Below are 12,588 nucleotides of genomic sequence, written 5' to 3'. Positions count from 1 at the left end.
AATATGCAAAGATGCCATTAAATGAATGTGCAAAGGATGTGAGACAGTAATTCATAAAGAAGGAAATCCAAATGCCAAAAAAAAGAAGAAATTGTCAACCTTACAAACAATCACAGAAATTCAAATTAAAACATTGAGATGGTTTTTTCCCCCAAAAAAGATTAATTCTGGTTAAGGGTTAACTGAAATAAACAAACTTAAAGCCTTGAAATATCTGTCTCAGGAGTTTTCTTTTTATCCCTCCCCCACCTCCCCAGAGAGAAGGGGAAGGAGAGGAAGAGAGGAAGTGGATGGCGGGAAGTGAAGGAAGGAGGAGGAGGGGAGGAGAGGGAAAAGAAGAAATTTGAAGGAGAAGAAGGGAGGAAGAAGCTGATGAACAAATCTTTGCTGTGATAATGCAAGATATAAGAAATACCACCATGTTTTGATGATCACATTATAAAATGACAAGGATGAGTGAGCCAAGAACAGTCTTATGTTCTTACCTCGATTATAGCTAGCACCAGTGACCCTTACATTTCTAATAATGCTATTTGTATTGAACTCTATTGTTTTCTCATTTTAATGTAGCTATACTGGCTTTCTTTTTGCCTAGCATCTCTTTTCCACCTATTTACTTTCTGTTCCATTCTTTTCCATTACTATTTACTTTCAAACTTAGCAAAGTCTTGCAGGCAGCCTGGAAAGATTTTTAAAATCCAATCTTTTTCTTTTAACTACTAAGGCATCAAATTCATTTACATTTAATGAAATTAGTTACATAAAAATCTACCATCCTGGTTTATGCTATCTTTTACTTCCTCTTCTTTTTTTCCTTCTTTTGGATTAATTTTATTATTTTTCTACTAGTTTGGAGGTTACACAGTCTACTTGGTTTTGGGATGTGGTTTTTGTTTTTTGTTTTTGGGTGGTGGTTACCCTATAAATTGTGATGTGATTACTTAAATTACAACGTCTAAAGTTAATCAATATCTTTATCTCCTCCAGAAGATGGACCTGTCATATATTTTAATATTATTTTGGATGTTTTTCTTTTAAATTTCATTAAATATGATCATTGTTTTATGGTTGATATTTGTTTAGATTTGTCCAAACATTTACGACCTTTTTTACTCTTTCTTTCTTCTTCTACCTTAGACCTTTCAGCTAGGATCACTTTCCTTCTGGCTAAGATTTTTCTATCTTGGAGACTCAGTTTTATTTGTCTGAAAATTATTTTATTTTGCCTTTATTCTTGAAAGATATTTTCACTTAGCTTAGAATTTCAACTTGTCAGTTACATACTCTCAGCACATTGACGATAACATTTCATTGTCTTGTGGATTGCAGTGTCCCTAAACCAGGAGCCACTAACTCTGCTCCTTTGAAGAACATCTCTTCTCCCTCCTGCAATTTTATGATAGACTCTTTCCCATTGTTCTGCAATTTCACTATTTTGGGCCTAAGTATGAAAATCTTTTATATGTACATAAAATCATAGCCTGAAAAAAACATATACAAAGCAAGGACTGACCAAATCACCAGAAGAAACAGGTAAATCTATAATCACAGTGGAGGAGTTTAACATATCTCTTTAGTAATTGACAGAAAATATTCAGCAAGAGCATAGAGGGTTTTTTCCTATATGATTTACAAAATTTGACATAATGGAAACTAGAACCCTATCTACAACTGCAAAAACACATTCTGTTTAAGCATACCTGAAACTTTTATTAAGTGAAGATGTATAAGGCAATCTCAACAAGGCAAATCTCAACAAGGTTCACAGAATTGAAATCACACATATGACATTCTCTGACTATAATACTATTAAGTTATAAATAGACCATAAAGTGATAACTAGAAAATCTCCTCCATTAGAAGAGATTAAGAAAGACATAAATTAAGAATTCAGAATGAAAATTTTAATGTATCAAACCAAATGATTATAAAAATATTACAAATGGCAAATGTGTGATGCAGCTAAGTAGTAGAGAGAAATGCAGGGCTGGCCTGGTGGTGCAGCACTTAAGTTCACACGTTCCACTTTGGTGGCCTGGGGTTCTCTGGTTTGGATCCTGGGTGTGGACATGGCACTGCTTGGCAAGCCATGCTGTGGCAGGTGTCCCACATATAAAGTAGAGGAAGATGGGCACAGATGTCAGCTCAGGGCCAGTCTTCCTCAGCAAAAAGAGGAGGATTGGCAGCAGATGTTAACTCAGGGCTAATCTTCCCCCAAAAAAAACAAAAAAAGAAAGAAATGCTTAAACTTAAAAGTTTATATTAGGGAAAAAAACAAAAAATCTACAAGTAAACATCTACAATAAATCAGTGTAGTGGAGGAAGAAGTTTCCCTTGACCCTCTAGGGTCCCTGGAGGGTTTGCAAATTAAACTGACGAAGACAGATTAACAGGAGAAAAGCATACAAATGTGTTTAACATAAGTGCAATGAAGTGCAATAGAATGGACTAGAATATAAGAGAAAAGAATAAAATATGAAATCTCAGAGTGTATTGCAAGATTATCCTGCAATTATCTTGTGAAATTTTTGTTTTGTCACATATTATAAAAGAAAATAGACTCTCTCTTGCTAACTGAAACCTAAATTCTTTTGTGTTGACCCCAGGTCAATTTCTCAGGAGAAATGGAAACTTGAGCAATGTATATGTAATCCTTAATCCCTAACTTGTGACAGTTTGTTTTGCAACTGACATTTTTACCTGTTATGCTGATTAAGATAAAGACAAAGACAGACTGACGCCAGTGGTCAAACCACCAGACCATGTCTGCAGACTCTGTTTTTCATCACCAGTCACTATGGAATTTGGACTGAGGCCAACATCCTGTGGTTTCAACTTGTGTAATCTTTTCCCTGCCCTTCCCCCTTGGAACACCCATTCGAGACCTTCTTGGATTGGTGCTTCCTCAACCTGCAGACAGGAACTGGATCAGATAAACTTCAACTTTCCTTGAACCTCTGACTGTTAGCGTTCTCTTCCGAGTTAACATATTTGGTGTCAGAAGTGGGATCTGTGACCCTTTTGCTCTTTTCCTGTCGCTGCGTAACACCAACATAAGGCACATGCACAAGACTGCTGTGCTCAGTTGTCTTCTAGGTGGCTCTGAGAGATTTCAGATAGAGTCCACAGTCCTGAACCTCTCGCCTTTGTCAAGTTTCAAGATTGTTTCATCCAGAGAAAGTGCCTTTTTGTTTTTGGTCATAAGGATGCCTACAAATTTTCAGAACCGTGAAGCGATGCTTTCTTAGGTGAGTGCCGTGGGGAACCCTTACTCTGGTCTTCTTTGGCAGAAATGCCTCCTTCAGGTACTCCATCTGGATACACGTAGAAAAAATATGGAAATGTTAGCTGTAAATGGCTAGATCTTTGGACAAAGATAACCTGGGATGATTTAAAATTACAATGGCCTCATTGGGGTTCTTTTGACATTCCTAAATTGGTTTACTTGTGCACACAAATGGAACAATGAAAATATCTTCTTTTCTTTATACAGTTGTCACCTTGCATGGAAAAACAATGCTATATTACAATACTCACAGTCTTTGAATTCGGCTGGAAATTTAACTGAGTGTTGCATTTGCTACTTCCTTCCCTCTGGGTTGTTTTCTGGGTGTAATGATCCCTTGGTTATTCCCATTACTAATTTTCCTCTATATCGAGGTATAAGGTTATGTTCCAAACCAGCTTTCAGTTATCTAGTTCAGTTGGTTCCTTTCACTTCTGCAGCTCCCTGTTTTTTCTTGACTAACCCTAAATTTGATCCTTTTCTGACATCCTCAGCAAAATGAGCCTGGCATCTACCTCTGTGAAGGCTTCAGTTATGGTGCCACTTGGACAGGATATTGTAAAAACCATACCTACTTTTCCTAGCCTATATCCCTCCCATATTTAATATCTAAGTGTTTCAACCAAATTAATAAAGATCACGACACTCCAGTATGTACAAAGATAAGACAAAGAAAAAAATATATTCTCAAGGGTCAGCCACACCTCTATTTGTAATTACCCTGAAGGGACACTCACTTTGCCTCTTTCTGATGCCTAGTTTCAAAATCTGATGGCCTCATTACCGGTAAATGCGTCTATAAAGCTTAAAGAAGATACTGGAATTTTATGTGCTCCCTCTGGATGTATCGTTGTGGACAGAGAGGACAGGCATGGGGTTTCCACTGCCTACATTCCTGGCATATAGAAGACACCTGTTTCTTTGTCCATTTAACCACACCATTTGTAATTTTACAATCTGACCCTTATTTTGCCTCTAGTTCTTGGGGGAAAAGACAGGTTCTGTCTATTGTAGATGATTTTTCTGACGACAATCCTGCCAACTATGAAGACAACAGGTGTGGTCACTTTCTTTCTTTCTTTCTTTTTTTTGAAGGTTTAAGAGGCACTTTGTTCTTCAATCATGTCGTATTTTAATGGGTACACAGTGTTTTCACTTGGCATCAATTATGAGTTGATTTTGAAGCAATTCAATATTACACCAGCTGGGATGATTACTGATCTCTCCATTCCTTTGGGGTGACTCTGCCAACGGGGGACAGGCTCCATTCTATTCCAGTTTGTGTTACTACGTATGCCCATACAGCAACACAAAAAGTGGCTCCACTAGCTAATACAGCGTTACCATATTTGTCATAGAAATCAGGCGTCTGCTTCTGGTGGCTCTGCCTTGCCACTGTTTCCTGAATGCTTCAAACTAGGAGACAACTTAGTGCGTTTTTGGCCAGGGAAAACATCTTAAAGCTGAAGTCAGAACTGCAACAACTACAGCTGCTGGTTTGTTGCAACTTCATGTCAAGTACCCTTGTAAAGAGCTGTGGTCACTTTCAACGGTGTAATTTCCCAGGAGGAGTGAACCCTATTGAAGGGTCTGGGTTAGGAGGACTATTGTGATCCTGGCTGGAGATCAGTACAACCTGGAATGAATACATGACAAGAGACCTCTCCCGGACTGTGAGTAGGATAGCCCAGTGTATAGCCTGAGCCACCTATGCCCAACAAAAATCTTTAGATTCTTAGGCACAGGTCATTATGGATAATAGAATATCTTTAGGTTATTTGCTAGCTGCTCAAGGAGGAGTATGTATTGTGGTTAACACCTGCTGTTGTACTTGGATTGATACCTCCACTCAGATAGAACTAGAAATTTCTAAAATTTTAAAATTAGCCAAATTCTTACAAGGTCAGTCCATTCCTTGATCCCTTAATTGGTTTAACTTCCATTTTTCTGAGCTGTTCAGTTGGTTACCTGCTGGTTTGGGTTCACTACTGCCCTCAGGAGGTCAGCTTGTCATAGTAATAATAATTATATGCATGGGATTATGGATTATTATTGAAGTAATAATGATGTGCATCTCACATTGCTTATGTACCACATCTGCTAGAGTTATGCTAATGCAACGATTTGCTGTGTCTAATGTTATATATACTGATGTATAATGAGATCCCTTCCTCCTTGAGAAACCGTATAGAGGATTTGCCATAATTGGCTCTGATGCCTCTGACATAGGCAGAGAGTAAGTCCCACCGTGGGACATCATGGAACGGGAGCGGGCTAGCTGCCACTCTGGCCTCAAAATGGGACAATTAATCTAATTAAGCCCCATAATTGATCAATTGATCTGCCTATAGGCAGGCATCGATCAAAAGGGGAGAATATTAAATATTATAAAAGAAAATGGACTCTCTCTTGCTAACTGAGACCTAAATTCTTTTCTGTTGACCCTAGGTCAGTTTCTCAGGAGAAATGGAAGTTTGAGCAAGGTATATGTAACCATTAATCCCTAACTTGTGACATTTTGTTTTGCAACTGACCTTTTACCAATGTTCCTGTTATGCTGATTAAGATAAAGGCAAAGATAAACTGACGCCAGTGGTCAGACCACCAGACCATGTCTGCAGACCCTGTTTTTTGTCAACGGTCACTATGGAATTTGGACTGAGGCCAACATCCTGTGGTTTCTGCCTATATAATCTTTTCCCTGCCCTTCCCCCTTGAAATACCTGCTCAAGACCTTGGATCGGTGCTTCCCCAGCCTGCAGGCTGTAACTGGATGAGATAAACTTCAACTTTCCTTGAACCTCTGACTGTTAGTGTTCTCTTCCAAGTTAATAGTCTCCACTGGGTGGTGATATAAAATTGAAATTTAGCTATGGGTTTCAATCAAAGTTATAAAATATTAACTTAAAAAAGCCCCCTAAATAAACCCACATCAACTTAGGGGTTAATGGAGGAAGGGTTCTTGACAATATAGAGCCTAAAAAGAACAAGATTCTACTGAGGATATGACCCACATGTATATTTCACAAGTGAAACTATAACTGGAGGTAAGGTGACAAGAGATTTTCACATACTGAGGTATATGGGGGTGACCATTCAGGTTCAAAACTGATTTGGCTTGAACTAAAAAGCCTGACTTATGGCCTGTGAAACATACATATACATCTGCTATAACCATTAAAGTAAGGAATGCACTCTCTTAAAATAAGAATGCATGCTTCCCCTCCTACGCCCTATTGGTAGTACCCGCCTGGATTAGTCTCTTTCCAGACATCAGGGTCCTGTTGACCTGCTAATTTGCAATTAAATACCTCTTTGAAACTGTGATGAAAATGTATCCTGGGTGTGTTTAATGTATATTCTTTGTTCTAAAAAGATATAGACTGTGAAAACCACGCTTCTCTGGAATGCTTTCTAAATCCTTCCCAGGTTATAATTCTCACTCTGGCTCAAGTAAACTCATCTTATTTCTCTTGTCTATAGAATGGTCATCGGTTGTTTTGCGTCAACAAAGGTCATGGAGACAGTGAGAGGGAAAGTCAGGATGAAACATTAAACTGCAAAATTATTAGCAATTATCGGTGTCCTATGCAAGAGTTGCCTAAACAATAGGGAGACTTTACAAAAGATCATGCAAACCAACTCTCACCGCTGAGAATGAAAGCAGGAGTCAAGACAACAGGGATTGTGCCAGGCAATCAAAGATGTACTTTAAGATGTATATTCATCAGTTAGCTGTTACTTTTAACTATGAAGAATGAACAAGTGTTAAAACTGATCATCCAACTACGATATTTCATCATCACCAGTGAGTAAGGGCTTTCTGAGTATTTGCCCTTCATCACCATAGCCCTCCCTGACTTTGTCTGACTCCACTAAATCTAGCCTCCTTCTTATAATCAGGGTGATTCTTCTAGTTTAGATTCAAAACAACAAATCTGATTGTGTGTGTGATATTGTGATTTATAATAAGAAATATACATTTTGCCTTTGTCCACTGTTTCTGGCAAAATCCTTGTAATTTCCAATATAAAAGCCATAGGGGCATCTTTTATTATACCTGGTTGTCTTCCCAGTTCCTGAAATAGCTCCAGGGCAATGAAGGTTAAATGGGTGTCTTTTGTTATTCATACAACAAGCTCCTTTCAATCGCACCTGAGTTCATGTTAATGAGGCACCTTTTGGAAAGCCCCTAAGAGGTTGCCAGAGGAACCAACCACATGATTAGAGGCTTGGAATTTTCAGTGCCACCCCACCCCCCATCTCTGAGGAGGGGAGAGGGGCTGAAGGTTCAATCAAACACCAATTAATCAGTTGTGCCTATATAATGAAGCCCGAACTACACGGTTGGAGAGCTTCTAGGTCAGACACATGGAGGTGCTAGGTTAGTGGCATTCTAGAGAGGGCCTGGAAGCTCTGCACACTTTTCTACCTTCCCCATATACCTTCCCCTCTGTATCTCTTCTTCTGGCTGTTCATCGGTGTCCTTTCCTATTCTTTGTAATAAACTGGTAATGCAGTAAGTCAACTGTTTGCCTGAGTTCTGTGAACTGCTCTAGCAAATTGATCAAATCCGCAGAAGGGATGGTGGGAACTCCAGTTTACAGCTGGTTGGTCAGAAGCACAGGTGACAACCTGGACTTGCTGTTGAAGTTTGAAGAGGGGGTGAGGGGACAGTCTCGTGGGACTGAGCCCTTAACCTGTGGGATCTGACGCTGTCTCCAGATAGATAGTGTCAGAATTGAGTTAAATTGTAGGACACCCAGCTGGCGTCGCAGAATTGCTTGGTGTGTGGAAAACCCACACATCTGGTGTCAGAAGTGTTGTGAAGTGGGGTGTTCTGAGTACTAGAATGCTCTGAGTACTCAAAAATTATTGTGTGTAAAATAAATGAAAATAGAGTTTTCCTTTACAGTCAGACTTCACTTTAAACCTTTTCCATCACTAATAGGGAAAAGAGATTTGAAGCTCCATAGCACCATATACAAGGAAGATTCTTCATAAGCTCTCCAACCTCTCAGATAGCTGATAGTCTTCCAGAGCACTCTTCCCACTTTTTCTTATCCGTCAAGACTCATTCTCGCTTATCGTCTCTTGGAAGCCTTCCTCAAACCCTCAAGGGCAGAGGTGACTGAAATTCCACTAGGGGAGCTTTAGGGTGGAAATCTGTTTGGGCCAGTTGGATTGCCTAAGGGATTTATTTTGAAATGTCATTTGCAAAAGATGGACACTGTTTTTTTCTTAAAAGAAATAGTATACTTTCCAAAAAGAAGGAATGGTAAGTGTGAGGTTTCTGAAATGGGAGCAATCTTGATATTGGGGAATAAATTTAAATTCTGTAAGAAAACAGAAGACATCCAAGTGTCACTTTCCATTTGATACTGTTTCTGAATGTAGAATGAAATAAAATAGATGTAAAATGAAATCATAGGATGTTGATGTGTTTATCCAGCATAAAGCTGAAACCCATCACCAGGCATCCATGGTCCTCCTGCTTCACCCACACTCCAGCTGCACCATTCAGCTGAAGGCACCACTCTGATACAGACCCATCTCCCCTCACCCACAACCCCACACAACACATTTCTTCACCCTCCTAATTTCAAAATCAATTTAGTAAAAGTTCACTCCAAAATAGTAATTCAAGAATAGTTGCTTAAAAAGAAAATAGAATTGACCCTGGTTACTCTACTTTAGGATCTTCAATTAAGACAGCTCAAATACAAAGAAATCCACCATGAAACAGAGACTATCGATAGAACCAGTGAAATAATTGTTCATATAAGGTACAAGTGATGACCTAAGCTATAAATATGAAAGTGTGAAATGAGTGTCAGGTTAGTATTCTAAAACCCCTCTGCATTAATGTGAAATATTCTGCTAATCACCTAATTGATTTCTGTCTTGAAAGGTCATATAATGCAATGGCAATAATATAAAGAAAAATAAACAAGACAGTGTACATCAATAAAGATATCTTCTAAGGAAGTTTCTATTGACATTTAACATTGATTGTCTATGTTAAAGACTATTTTACTTGAGGTGGATTTTGGAGAGGCTAGTGGAGATTAGGGCTCTGCCAAATTGCTTCTTTATGAAGATAATTTGCAATCATTTACTTTTATATGAAGAAAATCTGCCTTCTGCTGATGATACCGGCTCAACACGAGCTTGATATAAGGGAAGCCATTTTGTAGAAAGTGAGCCATATTGTAACTACATACAACCCCTAAATAATTAACTCAGCTGGACATATTCTGGCTTGCACGCAGGCTAGAAAATAAATAACTGAAATATACAGAAAACTGTGTGCATTTTGATTTAGGACCCCTGCTTAGCTTTATACCGCCCAGCTGGAGTGAGACGATAACTTTGTTCTTTTGAGTTCCTTAGGAATGCGATGACCCTGGGAAAGAGATTCTGTCCTGGCATCCGTCATGGATGACAGCTGAAAGGTCTGGTGTGGCGTCCCCAGTCTACAGCACCAGATGGTCAACATTCCCAACCCCTTCCTCTACAGCCCACTAGCCCTATATAACTGCTTCAAGATTCTGTATCCCCCTTAAGATGGTTCTTTAGGACCCTAGTCCACCATTTTCTGATTAGCTAGCTCATCACTTAATAAAAGTCCTTTCTCTACCACCATCTTGCCTCTTGATGGATTGGCTTTTGTCTTGCAGCAAATATATTTTGCCTTTTGCACGGTAACACTGAGACTGGGAATTCTTTAATGACAGGGATGGCTTTGTCTTACTCTTCTTTGTTTCCCCAGCAGATATTCAATAAATATTGACTTGAGCTAACTCTTATTTGGGGAGTAGCATTATAGTAGCACAGTGTTGAGGTAGTGGAAAATGATCAATATTGCATTCTGAAGGATGCTAGAGTCAAAGCTTGGAGCATGAGTCAGTCACTGTAGAAACCCTGAGGAGAGGGACAAAAATGAGGGAAGTCCAAAGCAGTGAGAGCTTTAGCAATCTGCCCTGGAAGACTACAGGATAATTAGCACCCTAGATTTATATATTAGCTCTATAATGAGATTACCCAGCCCTATAGTGGAATTAACCTGTCATTTTACTGGACTAGCCAGGAATTTTCCTTAAGGTATAATTAAGGGAACTGCCTTCAGCAACTCCCTTGTTTCCTTAACAATACTAGGCCACATCTCCTGGTCTGTTTCTTTTTTATTGACTAGATCGGGGGTCAGTAAACTATCCAGTCTATTTTTAGTTTTTTACCTTAACCTGGCTTTACCTTTTTAAATGGCTGAAAAAAAAATCTAAAGAACAATAATATTTAATGATCTATGAAAATTATATGAAACTCAAATTTCAGTGTCCACAAATGGTTTTATTTGAATATAGTCATGCTCATTCACTTACGTATTACCTATTATCAGCTATGTATAAATTGTAGCTTTTGGGCTACAGTTGAGTACTTCCAATGGACACTGTATGGCCCACAAAGCTGAAAATATTTATTATCTGGCCCTTTAAGAAAAAGTTTGCTGACCAGATTAACCCACCCATAAATAGGTCAGTGAGAAGGTACTAGGTCAGCCAGACAAAGTTTGCAAGTTTTCTTTGGTGCTTTTGCAATAAGAAGGATGCTTTAAACAGACTTCAAGTACCCAGTTCCCTTTAACAAACCTTTTCTATTTCAGCCTGAGACCATTAAATATTTGATCACCTAGCTGTCTTTATGCTAACTGTGCTTTGCTTTGTAGGTAGGTCAGTCTGCAAAGACAACCTTCATATCATAAGGTCTCTGAGTGTAGTATTTCCCCTTCCTCTCACTGTGCTTTTACCTTGTAAATGAATGATGGAGCCTCTGATTGTGATTGGCTTCCTGTATAACTTGAGTGTTGGGAAAGAATGTGCTCCTCTTACAGAACTGAGCCTTCTGAGCTCAATGTAATTGTAAATTAATACGTTGACTTTCTAGCTTTTTAAGATAAACCAATAGCCTACTTAAGATAGATCCATTTTTAAGAGATGGACTCACTCTTGGCAAACTCAGGACAGTACCTGGAACATCTTAACTCAGTTAATGGAGACTTCGGAGAGGAAGTAACGCCTGGGCTGAGCCTTCAGGAATGGACAGGGAATCTGGAAAAGAAGGACGCTACTGGGAGTGGAGGAGGTGAAGGCATGAACAAGGCAGAGACCCAGAGAACATTATAGTTTGTGGAAGAAACTATATGCAGTTTAATGAAACTGTGGAGACGAGCATGGGCCAGATCAAGAAAGTCTTTGGATGCCATTCTAAAGCGTTTTACCTTTGACATTTTTAGGATAGTGCTGGAGAGTCATTGAAACTACCACTAACTAACATTTATTGAGCACAGCACTACGTGTCTTACGTTCTTTACGTCATTTAATGTTTCGGTGATGCAGTGCATAGATAGTTTTCTTATGCCCATATAATGCAAAAACTAAGGCTTAGAGTGATTAAATAATTGTTCCCCGACCAGGCAGCGATTACATGGCAGAACAAGGATTTAAACTGAATTCTAACTCCAGAGGCCTTGTTCAATAGAAGCCCTGTGAAATAACGGCAAGCCCATATACTTTAAAAGAAACTCATGCAAACAATTGCCACCCATTCTTTCTGCCTTGATTTCCAGGCTAGACTTTGAAGAATTATTCTCTACCCTCCTGGCCTTGACAACAGCACAAAAGCCCTTTTCATATGATGTGAATCTTCTTGACGGGAATCACACAATTGCCAAGTTTGGGCAAATTTATGTTTCACAAAGTTTGTTTCCATCCTGCCACTGATTGAAGATAACCTCAAAGATGGGAAATGTCCCATTTATCTTTTGCCTTTCGCTTACTTCTTCATCAAGCTCCACCCAAAAGGCTTCTACTCTTAAATACAGCCAAGGTTTGAAGACTTCAAATTAGATAGGAAAGGGAACGATAGTGTCTTAAGTGGCTTAACGGGATCAATTTTCATCTAAAAGGACTGGGTAACTCCCTTTACTAGTCCATAAATTCCTCTTTTAGGATTCTGTCTGTGAAAGTATTTATGTAAAGTACAGTAGACACTTGAAACTTTTAGATTTACATTCCTGGTTTGACAAAAGTCATTAGAAATGCACTGTTAGGGCTGACCCGGTGGAACAGCAATTAAAGTTCGCACATTCCAATTCGGCCCTGGGTTCACTGGCTCGGATCCTGGGTGTGGACATGGCACCGCTTGTCACGCCATGCTGTGGTAGGTGTCCTGTACATAAAGTAGAGGAGGATGGGCGTGGATGTTAGCTCAGGGCCAGTCTTCCTCAGCAAAAAGAGGAGGAT

At 39.2% G+C, this 12,588-nt stretch overlaps 1 long non-coding RNA gene and 1 pseudogene across 3 annotated transcripts in view; one reads left to right on the top strand and one right to left on the bottom strand.

Moving 5' to 3' along the window:
* Positions 1-2,870: 2,870 nt before the first annotated feature.
* The window catches only part of LOC139041654 (uncharacterized), a 130,668-nt gene continuing 120,950 nt past the window's right edge, over positions 2,871-12,588 (top strand). For all 3 annotated transcript variants that reach the window (XR_011497191.1, XR_011497190.1, XR_011497192.1), the window contains exon 1: positions 2,871-3,248. This is a non-coding gene — a long non-coding RNA (uncharacterized lncRNA). The remainder of the gene's footprint in view (positions 3,249-12,588) is intronic.
* On the bottom strand, positions 4,500-4,742 carry LOC106846952 (cytochrome c oxidase subunit 7B, mitochondrial pseudogene; annotated as a pseudogene).

This window comes from Equus asinus, chromosome 22 (genome assembly GCF_041296235.1).
Source record: "Equus asinus isolate D_3611 breed Donkey chromosome 22, EquAss-T2T_v2, whole genome shotgun sequence".
In the NCBI taxonomy this organism is placed as follows: domain Eukaryota; kingdom Metazoa; phylum Chordata; class Mammalia; order Perissodactyla; family Equidae; genus Equus; species Equus asinus.
Note: the sequence above shows the minus strand (reverse complement) of the source record. Positions and strands in the feature narration are given on the sequence as shown.